The sequence below is a fragment of the Camellia sinensis genome, chromosome 11 (assembly GCF_055761805.1).
Source record: "Camellia sinensis isolate YWXY chromosome 11, ASM5576180v1, whole genome shotgun sequence".
NCBI lineage: Eukaryota > Viridiplantae > Streptophyta > Magnoliopsida > Ericales > Theaceae > Camellia > Camellia sinensis.
In genome coordinates this window covers 96,734,424-96,751,083 of record NC_138971.1, presented here as the reverse complement: position 1 = coordinate 96,751,083, position 16,660 = coordinate 96,734,424, and positions in this window count along the sequence as shown.

Genomic DNA, 16,660 nt, shown 5'->3' with positions numbered 1-16,660 from the left:
CGGCTCAGACAGTGACAACACAGGTGGGTTCTGTAAATATTGCTTGATCTGTTCAAAAGTAGCCTGGCATCGGCCGTCCCATTGGAACTTCTTTCCTTTCTTCAGGAGACCAAAGAGTGGTTCACAAGTCAAGGTTAATTTTGTAATAAATCGTCTTATGAATTGCACTTTACCCAAAAAGCCTCGCACCTCTTTTGCAGTCCTCGGTGGTGGCATTTCTAAGATGGCCTTGATTTTGGAAGGATCGACCTCGATACCTCTCTATGTGATCAAGAACCCCAACGTTTTCCTTGCTGTAACACCAAAGGTACACTTCTGAGGATTCAGCCGCAGCCGATACTCTCTAATCCGTTGAAAGAATTTCTGCAAGGCGGTGTAATGGCCCTCTCTTTCCTTGGACTTGACAATCATGTCGTCTACGTACACCTCAACCTCTTTATGGATCATGTCATGCAATATTGTGGTCGCAGCCCGTTGATATGTAGCTCCAGCATTCTTCAGCCCAAATGGCATCACCGTATAATAATAGGTCCCCCACGGGGTGATGAAAGCAGTCTTCTCCCAGTCTTCGGGTGCCCTCAGAATCTGATTGTAGCCAGAAAACCCATCCATGAATGAGAGCAATGCATGCCCAGCAGTAAAGTCCACTAATTCATCGATATGCGGCAGAGGAAAGTCGTCCTTTGGAATAGCTTTGTTTAAATCCCTGAAGTCCACACATACCCGAATTCTGTCGTCCTTCTTCGGCACTGGAACTATATTGGCCAACCAAGTTGGGTATTCAGATACCAGCAGGAACCCTGCGTCAATTTGCTTGGTGACCTCTTCTTTGATCTTGGGAGGCCTGTCCGGGCGGATCCTTCTGAGTTTCTTCTTAACAGGTCGGGCCTCTAGGTCAAGAGGGATCCGGTGCTGTACAATCTCAGGATCGATTCTAGGCATGTCTTCGTAGGACCATGCAAAAACATCTTTGAAATCTTTTAACAAAGCGACTAAGCGCTCGCGCTCCTCCGAAGACAACACGGACCCAATCTAGACCAGCCGCGGGTCCTTCTTAGTACCAACATTAATTGTGGTGATTTCATCAACCAAGGGTTTTACAAACCTCTCATGCTCGTGATCAAGCAAATATTTCAAAATCGGAGGAATTTCTTCCTCGTCGTTTTCATCAAAATTTTGAAAGTCTTGATTAATGCAATAAATTAAGGGTATAGAAAAGTACTCGGAAGCCATAACTATTCCATTCTCATTAATCACTTCTAAATCGCCTAATTCCTCTGTTACAACAGACTCAAAGGAAAAAGAAAAACACAACCTAGGCAGGACTGTGGCATCCGGGTTGTCATCCCTAAGAATACCGGACTCAGACTCAGACGAGCTAGAACTTGATTCCGACCCCACAGACTCAGTGGAATTCAATTCTGACTCACTACTTGACCTGGTGCTGCTCGATAAGAATCCCTCATCATATTGCCAGACGAGGGAGGGTGCGATGGATGCATCTAGAATGTTTGAAGATGGACTCACAACCGTTTCATTCCTGATCATGGACACCGAGAAGTTATCCCCCAAGAATTCATGTACGATCAGAGGATCTGAAAGTAGACAAGCCAATGCTACCCCCCATTTCAATCTCTGCACCCTCGGAATCCTCCTTCTTGTACTGTTCAACCTCAGCTGGTGGGTCTGTCTGCTCTTCAGCAACATCATCCCCGGACAACTGCAAGTCAAAGAAAATCTCGAACCCCGGCAAGCGGCGTCTCTCTGTATTTAGCCATGGCTCTAGGAAGCCGCAGAACGGGAAGTGCTTCTCCTTCCGGACAAAGCGTCCGTTCAGGGTATCTTGAATAGGCCGGTGCACCAACTTATAAGGCTTCCCGGTTTGCTCTGCTCTAGCCCTCAGGCCATCTCTTTTCCTTTCCTTACCCAGTCCTTGTTGGTAGGAAAATAACCTAAACCAAAGGTATGTGGCTTATGCGAGGCACACAGACTGTGCACTGACATATTATCACTCATCAACAGCTAGTATGTTCTATACAACCCAGGCCTCGGCTAGGGTAAATCCTGACAGGAGCACATCCTCCGCGCCATGTTCAATCTCCAGAACTGGTGTAGAAACCTCTGGCGGTGGATGGATTGAAGAATTCCCGAAAACTATAGCCACCCCCTTCATGTGGGGGTACTTCAACATTTAATGCAGAGTGGAAGAGTCTGCCTTCACCTGGTGGAGCCACGGCTGCGGGAACGTCCAAGACATGAAAGTCAATATCCTGATGTCCTGGACCAACCTGAGTCAGAATCTGCACAGTCCCCATCACTTCTCTGCTGGTATTGTCGTATGCCCGTATCACCTGGGCAGTAGGCGCAAAATCCGCGGGCTTCAACCTGATTGCCTATATCGTCATCGACGGACACACATTGATAGCAGATCCTGTGTCAACAAGAAATACTAGTATCCATTTTTTTCTATACTCGACAGAGATATAGAGAGGTGTGTTATGGTTTGCGCCCTCAGGCGGCAGTTCCTTGTCAATAAAGGTCAACGTCGTGGAAGCTCCTCCCAGAAAGACCAACCCTACCAGCTGTTCAGGCGTGGTGTCGATTGAAAGTTTGGCGCTGTCCATCGCAAAAATGACAACCTGTCTATGAACTCTTGAGGCCATAAGCAGTCCCCAGATGGAGATGTCTGCTTGTATCTTCTTAAGCTGTTTCAGCACAGCCTCCTCCTCGAGTAACTTTTCTTTCTGCTTCTCTGCCTCCTTGTCCTTTCTGGATGCCTCTGGTTGATCCAGGTATGGGGGCTTAAAATACCGCCCACTCTTGGTCATGCGGTCCACCTCTCCCACATACCAGGTATTATTTGGCTGGTTGTTCCCCCAGCCTTCGTCGGTGTGGGCAAGACATAGGTCGTCATCTTCCCACCACATACCGTCGGCCATCGACAGGCAGCTATCTGGTTCTGTTACGACTACTTCTGTGCACACAGCACCTTCCGTCCCCTCAGGGGCTTTGGCCTTTCTAGCCCTTTCTAGATCTTCGATCTTTTCCTGCTCAAACTACTTTAGTGCAACCTGCTGTTCAGTATCTTCTATACTCAAACTACTCCGCTCCTAAGCAAAATTCTTAACATCGGTGCTCTCCCACAGTCCATTCTGATTCCCAGCCATTCTGGCCACTTCTGATGTCCCCGTCTCTGGCAGACCCTGTTCTGGCTGAGGTTGCTCAATAACATCCGTCTTGTCGCTGAGCCACCCTGTAGCTTCTGCTGACCCTTCCAGATCAAACCAGTTAACAGTCCCGTCTCCCGGATCCTGTTCATTGAAGAATTACAGATTCGCGATATCCTCCTCCAGTTCCACTAGGTCATCTAGCCCCTGATTAGGTCCATCCTCTGGAACTACACAGATCTTTACCCTAACCGGTAGCTCTACTCTCAGCCTATCCTGGCCTGTTGAAGTAATGTAACCGCTCGGGTTGTACACACGGCTTCCAGACCCCTCAGGCTCTGAATTCTTATTATCATCTGTCTCAGTAGTCGTCCTAATTTTATCTTCGATAGCAACCACCACCAGTTCAGGTTGGGTTTGGAAAATGTCCAACATGCACAAGTCAATGTTGTCAGGAATGAACACCTCCAGCTTGGGTAGGTGAGAAGGGGTGATATATATGCTCGGGTCATACGGGATAGCCGAGGTTTGGATTAGATTGATGCGTTTGGGAAGTGGAGCTTGGTTATGTGGTGGGAGAGGGTTGATTGTGACATTCAGTTTCTCCGGATACATAATCACCCTGTTGTCGATGAGATCCTGAATCTCATGACGCAATCGAAAGCACTGGTTGGTTTCGTGACCATGTTGTTGGTGATAGGAACAGTACTTTGCTAGGTTATGGAAGGGAGGAAGCTTTTCTGGTAAGGGTCGTGGCTCTAAGGGCTTCAGGTGCCCTTTCTTGATCAAAACCCCCAAAGCCTTGGACAAAGGAATGTTTAGTGGGGTGAAAGTTCATTGGCCTCAGGGGGCATATCTGGCTGTTTGAGAGCTACTTCCAGACGCACCGGTAAAGGGTGTAGCTACAAGGATTTTTGGAGTGGTGGTGGTGGTGACCATTCCTATATCTGAAGATCTGGCAGCTGCAGCACTGCTTGTGCTTGCATTCGTACTGCGATTGAATGCCCTTTTGGGCTGCTCTCTGTCATGAACAATCAGACCTTGTTTCATGGCGTCCTCGATCTGCATCTCAATCTCATGTAGATTCGTAAAGGTGGGTAGGGGAAGGACGATCATCTTTTGCATGAGCTTGGGCTGGAGGTTGCGCACAACCATCCGTATTTGGTCCTTGTCAATGGGCCTGATGGTTATCATCGAGGCTTTAGCCCTCCAGCATGTCACAAAATCAGAGAAGCTCTCCTTCGGCTCTTGCCTAGTTGTTTCGAGATCACGAGTTGTGACCTCGATCTGAGTGTTATAGGAGTATTGAGCTATGAAGGTCTCAGCCATTTCCTCCCAGTTCTTCTTAACAGAGTCCTCCAGTTTTGTATACCAAATAGCCGCTACACCCGACAGGGTCCGACCAAATAGGGAAATCTTCTGCTATCTGGAGAGGCCCATCGGCCTTAGGATATCTGAAAATAGCCGCAGGTGCACCATAGGATCCCTAGACCCGTCAAAGCGGTCGATGTGCGGCATTTTAAATCGGTCCAGCAGTGTCACAGCCGAGTCGGTGTATCCATCCTCTATATCCGGAATGGATTTCACGCCTTGAGCCTTCTTGAAAAGCTTTTCCAGCTTGCTCACTTTTAGCGCCGTTGGGTCCACCTCTAATTCAAACGGTGAATCCACTAGGTTGGTGGGCGTTTTGGATAGCTGGGGTAGGATTGGGGGCGGAGCTGGCCCCGTTGGCACGTCTGTATTTTCCTAGACGTTTGGTGTCTCCTCGAGTATTGGAACTCTGGGTGGGGAAGGGTGTGTGTGCGAGCAGATGCCCCGATTTGCTGCTGTAGCCTGGCAATTAACTCTGCCTGTTGGGTCACTACTTCTGCTTGACGTTCAGCATCTTGCTGCATGGCTTGCATAGTTTCCTGGAGCTGACGCATTATCTCTTCCATGCCTGCCATGCTGTACTGATCTGTCTGAATAACCGGTATATCTGTCCCTGCAGTAAAACTGAGACCTCAGCCTGACTATTCAAGGATCACTGGTCTGGTAACCGCTGTACTGACACACTGCGCCTAGCTGACCTCCGTCTAATAACCGGGGGTAATAAGTGGTACATTGGTGGTCCGTCTATCAAATCCTCGGATCGATGAAGTCTGCGACCTCTAACCTAGAGTGCTTGGGGAATATCTGTCTGGTCGGATGCAATAGTGCTAAACTACCTTGCAAAAAGATAAATAAAGCATAATAAGGAAACAAACAACCCGAAAGTGCAGTGTGCTACGTTATGAGCTGAATAAATTAAAGACAACACACAGTTGGCAAACAGAAGTTGAAAAAACTGATCTCAAACTCTTATCACTATTCCCAACTCACAGTCTCAAAGCTGAATCTGATACCCTCAGGTAAAACTGATTCCCAAATACTGATGCCCTCATGCTTGATACCCAGACTTGCAAACTGATACATGCATTCCCTGTAGAGGCACACTCTAAAAGCACAGAACAAGCAAATGAGAGCCAAAACACCCTTATGTTGAGGTAGGGTTTCCCTGTCCTATTTTGTCAGGAGCTAGGGTTTCACTACGCACACAGCGGTTTCAAACAACCTATAATCGGGTAAGCAACTTGTCCTAGTTTGGAATAGTCACTATGGATTCCGATATGCACTAGGTCGAATGGATAAAAATGGTGCCCCAGTAAAAATCGAGGTTTGTGTTCCCATCGTGCCAGAGCCTGCAACCAGTCAGCCTTATGGCACGCTCCTCAAAGCAAGCCTCCGACAAACCATTCAGGAATAGCATACGGCAAACACGGTGTCCTAGGCGCACCAATGCAAATGCAATGCAAAGAGACAAATAAGTGTAGTTAAAACAATATATCATGAGTTCGTGTCAAGTTCTCTAACTCCCCAGCAGAGTCGCCAGAAACTGTAGATGTGCCCTGAGAACTCTCCGGCTCCTCGCTGCGAGGGGCGCGAAATCCATTTTGTTCTTTAGGCTACTACAGTTCGGACTCAATGTCACGGTTCTGAATCTAATCTCACAAAATGCAATGCGAGACCGATAAATCACCAAAGAGTCCAAATCCGGAAAATCTTTTTGGAAAACTGATTTTTATAAAAAAGTGCCAAACATGGACTGCTTTGCCAAATACAGAGTCGCCACCTAAATATTTTATTTTGGGGGAATTTAGGAAACCCTGACTCATGCCTAAGGCCACGTGTCTGTCATCACCAAAGTTGCCTCGGCTCGGGAACTTGGGTACGAGAGGGGAAGGTCATGCAATGAGCACCCCCGCTCGCCCGATCAAAGATCGGCCTGTACTAAGCATGATATTTTGTTTTTGAAAACACATGTGTTCTTATTCCGGTTATTAACCTAGAATTACTATGTGATGCGCACAGCATATAAGTATAGACTAGATCGCCTAAGTTGGAACAAAACATTGCATGTTCGTTTGTGAAAAATGATTTGAAGTTTTGCTACTCGCAAGTAGGCTAAATCGGAGATTTGATGAATTGCTCCAATTCAAGCAATCCAACCTTCACCCACAGGCATTCAGGCAGTTATATCAAATAAGAAGTTAGCCTCATGGCAAGCATGCTTTCATGGTAACATTAACACACATGTAGTATGCTAAAGCGTAAACACTCACAGTGTACTCCAAGTCAAAACAAAGAACTAGTTAGAAATCATGCATGATCCTAGTTCATGTTAAGGTGGATAATGCAACACATGCGAGAATGAAATTAAAATAGGCTCGGCTATTCTAAGATGGCATATGAAATGCAACTTGGTACATGTATTCAAATAGGAATCGAAATACAATGCAGATAGTATGACACCCTGAGCCCGGTGCATGCAAACAGATGGATGGATGCACGCATGCAAGCATAAGGTATGTTGCCCTAAAACTAACCATCATAACCGGTTAAGTAAAAGGGAGAAAGAAATGGGGGTTGGAAGACATGCATCACACATGCACGCTTATTACAACAGTTGGCCCTCTCGACAGAGGGTCCGAATAAGAAGCTAACTAGCTAATCTAAGCTAATTAAACTAATTATTACATCTCAAAACTAGCCAACTAACAAGCTAACTAATTAAACTATTACAACACAAATTGAATAGCTAAGCACATTAGCTAATTAAGTACAAACCAAAGCATAAACTAGCTAATCAAATCAGCTAAGTAAAGCGATAAATCAGAAGCCTCAAGGCGGGACGTATATGCATGCTCGGTCGCCTTGTTCGAAAATCCATTGCGATACCCCAATTTGCTTCTATTTGCAACTGTCCTCAGAACTTTGCGCCAAGCTCCAGAAGGCTTCTAACTCACCTTGGAGACCTGTGGGAGGCTAGCCGACCAGTTGTTGATGTGGGAGACCACCTGCCGACCACTTTTTGTTGCTACAGACCAAAAAAAGTGGTCGGCCAGCTAGTTTTTTTGGCTGGTCAGCCAGTTTTTGCTGCACTTCTCCAGTTTGCCGCAACAGAGAGCAAGAAAGGGCATGGCAATGTATTTGCAAGATATGTGTGCACAACCACCCTCCCTATCATTTCATAAGCTCAAGGAAGTGCGGTTCTCAACCCTCGGGCCACCAATCGTGCATCTCGATGCATGATGGCCAAGAGGCGAAGTTGCACAATTCAATATGAAATGAATGCACACATAAACACATAAAGCCTAAAACTCTATCATGTATGATCAAGAGCGTCGGCGACCGAGAATTAAGGCACGTTTCCTCACTTCAAGTATGAAACGCTCCTCATTTCCCGTGTTTGGACTAACACCTATTCCAAACACAAATGCAATACAACTACATGGCATACACAATGCAAAGAATAACATAACATACACAATGCGATGTGACCTAAGCATGTAAACAACATGGCATACACAATGCTAAATGCTAAGAACATGGCATACTCAATCCAATGCACAACATGGCATACACAACGCGATGTAACCTAAGCACACACAATGCAAAATATATGGCATACACAATGCGATGAACATAGCATACACAATGCAATGTAATATAAGCATGCAAACAACATGCAATCAAACATGTTCAATGGACTTAAACCAAAATGGACAGACCTCAGCCATGCCCAAAACAGTGGCCATAATGCTAAAATAAGGCATGAAATGCAAAACAAAGCATGCACATGCATTGGCCCATCAACTAGGCCTAAGAGCACAACTCTCAAGAGTGCTCAAGGAGTGACAAATGTAGAAGTGTAACAACACCATAAGCTCTGAAATAAGGTATGAAATGATGCCAAATCATTCAAACAACACAAGTGAAGCATACTAGAGTCCTTAAGGCATAAGGCTAGTAAAAAGGATTACAAAAGGGGCATGCAATACATGGCACAAACGCATGAACCAACCATGGACAGAGCTCAAATAGGTCTAAACAAAGACCAAAACATGCTGAGATGGAGGCTCAAGGGCCTAGGCACAATGGCATACACATTAGGCCATAAGTGAGGCAACAATGCATAACACTCAAAGGCACTTAAAGAGTGAATGAAGTGGGAACATGGAAATGCTATAAGCTCTGAAATAACATATGAAATGATGCCAAATCATGTACACAACACAAATAAAGCATGCTATGGTGCTCAAAGCTTGAAACTAGCATATGCCTTTACACTATAGCTATGCAAAACATGAAGCATATGGTCAAGGCAACCCAAAAAAGTCCAAGAACATGTCAAAATGATACTAAAACATGTATGGAAGGAAGCCAAAAAAGCTAGCATGAAGGGCATAAAGTATGATGAATGCCAGGAAAATATGGTGGATTACACTACACCTACTAAGACCAAGCATGAGATGGCTTCGCCAACAAAAATCAGAATTATATCATGGAAAAATAACCCCCAAAACACATTGAAATGATGGCTCGCAAGCTTAGGCATGAAGGCATACGCAATGGTTCATGTTAAAGGCATAAAGGACCAACCCTCCAACGCATTGAATAAGTGAAAGATGTAAGTGTGTGGCCACACTACATAGACTGAAATCACATTTAAAATTATGCCAAATCATGGAGATAGGCCAAGCAATGCATGCTAGTGGACTTGGTACACAAAGCTAACAAGCTAGAATGCATTATAGCTATACAAAGCATGGAATGCATGACCAAAACAACCCAAATCCGAGCTATAGCATGCTAAAACATGGACAAAAGCTTCATAGAGTTAAGCCAAAAATATGCTAGAATGATAGTCTAAAGCATGGTACACATTAGGCTAATTCATGGAATTGCACTACAAGTGCATGGAGCATGCAAGGGGCCATCAAACCCACCCAAAAAAGAGTCATGGAATGCTAAAAAAACACCAAAAACCTACTGAAATGGAGTCAACATAAGCAAGAAAGACATGCTACTTCATGAAGCATACAAGACTAGTTTATGAAATTTACACTACAAGTGTATTAAGCATGCAAGGGATGATCAAGCCAACCAAAAATAGTGGCATGCCATCACAAAATAACCCCAAATACATGCTAAGAATAAGCCAACAAAAGCTTAATAAACATGTTCAAACATGAGGCATATGAAGCAAGTATTCAAAATACAAGGAGAGGCGATGGCCCTCTCCTATTTAGGACCCCAAAACCATGTTTCCACCATTGAAAATTCTCTGGATTTCAGTGGTAGAAAGGTCATGCAAAGGCTAGAACAAGAGCCAAAAGGGATGGCTCAAAACAAGGCCTAACAAGGCCTAAGAGGGGGTAGACCACCCCCAACACAAAAGTGACCTTAAACAAACATTTTAAGGACTGAAAAAAAGAACTTTTTGCAGTAGGAAGTTAAGCTTAAATCAGCATGCAAGTAGGGCTAAAAGCTTAAGCAAAATAAGGGTTTTAAGGGTTAGAAACTCACCCTTGATGAACACGTTCAAGGCTGCAACTCCAGCACACTTTTTGAACCAAAACCAGTCTAAAAACTTCAAAAACAACTTAAAGGGACCTCAGCTCCAAGAGTATGGTGTTTGAGCGTGTGTTTGTATGTTAAAGTATGAAGAATATGCACTTTAAGGCACAAAAATGAAGCAAAGGTGCAAGATAGATACAAATGTGTATATGTATAGCTCAATGCCCAAAATCTGAACCTAGAGTAGGAGGGGAGATGTTCTCTTTTATAGAGAACCAATGCTCAAGCTTGTTGGACAAGCTCGGGGTCCAAGGCCATCCCTTCATACACGTGTATGGAGGATGGTTCTGGTGCCTTCCAGCTGTGCCAGCTGGATGAAAATATCTCTAAAAAGGTGACAAAAAGCAGCCGACCACTTGAAGTGGTTGGCCAGCTACTTGAAGTCGTCGGTCGACCACCACAAGTGGTCTCCCAAGATTAAAATTGGTCGGCCATGGTGGGAGAGAGTCTAAAGCATGAAGACAATGTAGTGGTGTGATGGCTGACCAGAAAAGGTGGCCCAAAGACTAAGAAAACCAGTTGGCAGACAAGAAAACTGGCTGGCGGGAGGAAAAGTGGTCTCCAAGGGAAAGAACTGGTCTCCCACCCTTGTACCTCCTTCCAAACAAGGAAAACAAGGTTTGTACCAAAAACAAATCAAAACGGATGCAAGACGAAAATTCGGGAGGCAAAGCGCTCGGCCGGAAGCCTCGAAAACTAGTCTACGGGCATCAAAAGTGGTCTACGACCACAAAAGTGGTCTCCCAGACCACAGTGTCCCTCTAGACAGAGGCAACAAGGTGTGGTTCAAAACCCACGCCAAACGGAGAACGTTAAGTGGTCCCGAGACAAGGCGCGCGACCGAAGGCTCTGAAAATTGAAAACTAGTCTCCAAGCAAAAAACATGGTCTACGACCACGAAAAGTGGTCTACGACCAAAAAGAGGGGGTCTACAAGACCTCTCCCTCCCTCCAGAGAAGAGAAACAAGGCTTGGTCCACAAACCGAGCCAAAGCGCAAAGAGTTTAGAGGCCCAGATGCAAGGCACTCAGCCGAAACTCTGGAAACTCGAAACGAGCACAACATGCACGATCACCGAGCGCTCAATCGATGACATCGGAGTCTTAAGGTCGGTCAAAAATGGGGTGTCTACAAAATGGTGAACAACTTTTCATGGAAAATTCTTCTACTTCTACAGTGGCTGGACAAGGAAAGGCGATCTTGAAGATGACATCAGGGAAGGAACTTACCCTCAACAGTGTACTGCATGCACCAGACATCGGGAAGAATTTAGTTTCTGGTTCTCTGTTAAGTAAAAATTGGTTTAGGCTTGTATTTGAGTCTGATAAATTTGTATTAACAAAAAGTGGTATGTATGTTGGTAAGGGATACATGAGTGATGGCCTCTTCAAGTTGAATGTAATGACAGTTATACCAAAACTTGCTATTAATAAGAATAACACATCTTTTGCTTGTATTCTTGAGTCGAATTTATGGCATGGTAGATTAGGACATGTAAATTTTGATGCTTTGCGTAGATTAATTGGTTTGGATTATATACGAAAGTTTGAAATTGATCCTAATCACAAATGTGAGATTTGTGTAGAAGCGAAACAAACTAAGGCTCCATTTAAATTGGTTAAAAGGAAAACTGAACCTCTAGAATTAATTCATACAGATGTATGTGATCTTAAATTTGTTCAAACTAGAGGAGGAAAAAAGTATTTATAACATTTATCGATGATTACACAAGATATTGTTATGTATACTTATTTAGAAGTAAAGATAAAGCCTTAGAAATGTTTAAACTCTACAAAACTAAAGTTGAAAATCAACTTATAAAAATCATTAAAACTGTTAGAAGTGATGGGAGTGGTGAATATGATGCACCATTAAATGAATTTTGTGCACAACATGGTATTATTCACCAAATTACAGCACTCTATTCTCCACAGCAAAATGGAATTGCTGAAAGAAAGAATAGAACCCTTAAAGAAATGATGAATGCCATGTTACTAAGTTCAGGCTTATCACAAAACTTGTAGGGGGAAGCAATATTGTCTGCTAATTATGTTCTTAACAGAATACCCTACATGAAAACCAACAACACTCCTTATGAATTATGGAAAGGTCGACCACCTTCCACCGTGCAATGTCGTTATTTTAACCCCATCAACATGTCTTGCGTTATCCGCTAATCTCTTTAAGATAGCAGCAATAGTTCTTACTATATTCTGCATAACAATTAATCACAATATACACAAAGAATAAACAATAGGCATGGATCATAATCGTTAGCGTTAACAAAGTACATTTAACGTTGCCATCAGTCCTTCCGTTTGCATTCAAAATGTTATGCATGATGCCTAAGTCTTTTCTAGACATCCTAAAGCTCAATGGATTCGTGTGTGAGATTGCAACTCGTGCTCTGATAGCACTTGTCACACCCCAAACCCGCCCCTAAAAGTTTGGGCATGACCACTTCAGAAACGGACACTTAACCTGTTATACATAACATATGGCGCCTGAACGGAAGCAATAAATTTTATAAAATAACATGAAATAAAAGAAACTACATCCATCGAGTGACCACTATCATGCCAGGATCACAAACAGTGCATCAGATAATAATATTTACATACACCTATACAAACCCTGCCCCTGTTTGGGCATATCACAAAACATTGGAAACTTAAACATATTCTAGAAAATCGGAGTACAAGCCAAAACTTAGTGAAACTCCACAAAACGGGCAGGCTTCATCCAATGCCTGGACACACAGAGGCTGACAAAGGGAGACAAACACCGAGGGTTAGGATTGACCTCCCAATTGCTACCTACAAAATTCGACAAAATACAGAGTGAGACAATCTCAGTGAATAATAGTACTTAAATAATTCAATGAGCAATTTGAATTACAATGCGTATATAATGCAAAATACACATAGTTAATCTGATGCTGTGTTACTTTCAGAATAGCCTTGGGCCCAGATATAACAGAACGGCCATCGGCCCAAAAATAACAGAATGGCCATCGGCCCAGAAATAACAGAACGGCCATCGGCCCAGAAATAATAGAACAGCCATTAGTCCAAAAATAACAGAACGGCCATCAGCCCCGAAATAACAGAACGACCATCGGCCTAGAAATAACAGAACAGCCATCGGCCCAGAAATAACAAAACGGCCATCGGCCCAGAAATAATAGAACGTCCATCGGCCCAGAAATAACAAATCAGCTTTAAGCCCAGTTCATATATGTATGGACTCAAGAGGTGTCTCGTACGGATTCTAGAGGTGACTCGCAATGCAGCACTTAGTTCCGTACAACACTTAGTTCCGTACAACACTTTGTTCCATACCAGAAATCAGTAGGTCTTAAAGACCGAATAACCCATATCATATCATAACATAGCATAAACAGAATGAATAAATAGAAACAGAATAATATCCGTCTCCTAAGAATACCATTATACCATAGTGCACAGAAGATTCTCCTGGTTTAGTTATAGATTAACACAGTTGTCTCGCACATAACAGAATAAGGATAGTAACTATTACAGAAAGCACATCATAATGTTAAACCTTTGCATTTATATCGTAGGTTCTGAACGACCTCGGGTCCATATGTAACACAACATAATTATTTCAAAGTCATACGGTTACACATAGCTTTTCCAATTATTCTGATTCTTCGGAGATATCCATACTCGATGACTTATAACTGAATGGCCTTAGGCCCATCAGTAGCAAAACGGTATGCCCTCATATTTATACTGAAACCGTTATTCAAGAATGAACATAAGTTCCTTTTTATTCGTTAAAAACGACGTAATTTACTTACGGAGAATAGAATATTAATATTAAATATTAATCAGAATCATACATAGGTATACACACTTGCTTAATCGTTCATGTCACCGTTTCATCGTATTCGTTAATTCAGTCAGAGTGCCACATCCATAGTATATGTCGTTCCCGACAATTTTATATAAATGTTAACGTAATCACTTACGAAGTATAGAACGTTAATAACATTAATTATTAACGGTAAGCAAAATATACGTCTACTATACTACTACTCACAGTGTTGTAGCGGAGTGCTTGTCCCTCCTGAGTTATGAACTACACACATGCACAACTTATACATTAGTTCTTTTCTTTCTTAGTTCATTTCCTGCTTCATTTCACTTCAAATGAATTTACAGGCATCTTAAGGACATCAAACACAGATTTCAAAAATATCGGAGGGTTAAGCACGTAAAACGGAGCAGACAAAAATTTGCAGCATGGGTCGCACATGCGGCTATGAGCCCCGCACGTGCAACAAGGCTTCCCGCACGTGCGGCAATGATCCCCGCACGTGCGGCGATTCTGTCCAGTGCAGTCCGAAATTTCCAAACAAAAACCCCATTTTTGGTAAGCTTTTCCAAGGCTCAAAATAGGTCGTTTAAATGATGGAACATGGTTCAAAAATCATGTACAAAGACATTTCAAACACATATCAATTTGAATGTGAATTAAATGTTTAATTCCTTGCATTACATGAACATAATATAAACACTTTGAATCCTTACAATATTGTTCCCAAATATATATAATATCATCCAAATCCATAAATGAGTGCAAATATGTACAAATAAAGGATAGAATGAAATCCTTCTTTATATAACTCAATTTAATTCCTAATCAATTTAATCTTTTCAATTTAATCACTACACACCCTACATCAAGGAAAATCTTCCCTATAGCCAAATAAAGACTTAATTCAAGTAAAATTCATATACCTTAAGCTTTAAACCCTACAATCCCTCTCAATTCCCCAATCTTTCTTCTTGATGAATTCCTCTACTTCCTTTCAAACCTTTCTCCTCTCTAAATTCTCTCTCAGGAGATATTTTAGTGAAGGCTCACTAAGTCAAAGGGTTAAAGAACATAGACTTATATATAAAATATGAATAAGGACGAAAAGTAATCAGTTTAATTATTCCAAATTGAAATTTTACAAAAAATCATATTATGACTTAAAAATCATGCTGATCTCAAATATAAAATCAATTTCAGATAATTAAGCTTCTAAGGCCTTCAATTCCTGATTCAAACGCTAGAATTGTAACAGATATTTCTCATATTAAACAGAGACACATCTATAAGCATAAGATTCACTTCATTAAATTTACTTTCACATAAAAGTTCACAATAAGTATTTAGATGCACAGAATAAAGGACTGAGAGTATGCCAGAAAACATGTACTAGGGTTGGGTTATTACACTAGTAATGGTCTTGACCAGCAGGATTTAACTGATGATGAACGAAGACGAAGTAAGAGAGCTAGAACATCAAAATCCTTTGGTCCAAATTTTCTAACATACCTGTTAGAAAATAAACCTCAAAGCTTTAAGGAAGCAATGACAGTAGGGGTGTTCACGGATCGGTTATGCGCGGTTCGAGCGGCGGGTTGGACCCGCCTGATTGGGTGCAGGTTAGGAAAAAATGAAACTGCGTCCGCCCGCAATGCGGGTTGCGGGTTGCACAGGTGGGTTGTGCGGTTGTGCGGGCGGGTGCGGGCAGTTTGTAAATTAGATTTTTTTTTTTTTTTTAATTTGATTCTTGGGCTTTGCTTTGGGGCCTTCCCCCTTCCCTTTTTTTCTGAGATGCTTTTGGACAAAAAAACAAACATAAAGCAAAACAAACAATTTCATACGAACCAAGCTGAAACACTTTGAGCAATGAAACTGGGACATACCAAGCCATCAGTCATGGGGGATTTCGGATTTGGGACTCATATATTATGCAATGAAACACTTTTTTTTTTTTTTTTTGTGCAGTGCCTACATCTTCCAGATGTGGTTTATGATTTGCGACAGCGATAAGGAGAAAATGAGGGGACAGCGGTGAGCAAACAATACATGGCTGGGTAACAAAGCAACGATGGAGCAGGGGCTAATCTGTGAGAGACGACGGCGTCACGGTGAGAGGAGATGAGAGAAATGGATACCGAGGGGAGGAGAGAAGAGAAATTGCGAGTAAGGTGGTAAGAAATAGCAGTGACTGCGAGTAAGGAAGCGAGAGATGGTGGTGGTGACGGCGACAGAAAGGAGAGAAAAGAGAGATAGGTGAGATGAGAGAGAGAAAGAAAGACAATGGCAAGATAAGAGAGATAGAGAAAGAGCTGGGTAGAGAGAGAGGAAAGGACCAAAAAGGATTTTTTTTTTTTTGGATCAATCTGGAAGTGGAGTGGGGTTTTGTTCAAAATAAAAATATTTGGGAGTGGGGAAATTGTTTTTTATATTTTATTTTATATATAACTTGCAGGCGGATACAGATCTGTGCGGGTAGGGTCGAGTCTGTCCCGAACCATATTTTGGGTGGAAAATATAGACCCGCATCCGCCCTATTTATGCATGCGGGTAAGGTCGGATTTGTGTGGTTAGGGTCGGTTTAGGCGGGTTGTACGGATCGGATAAACCGCTGTCCACTCCTAAATGATAGATTCTGAAGCACCTTTATGGAAAGAGGGTATTAATAATGAAATTGAATCCATTATGCAAAATCATACTTGGGAATTGGTGGAT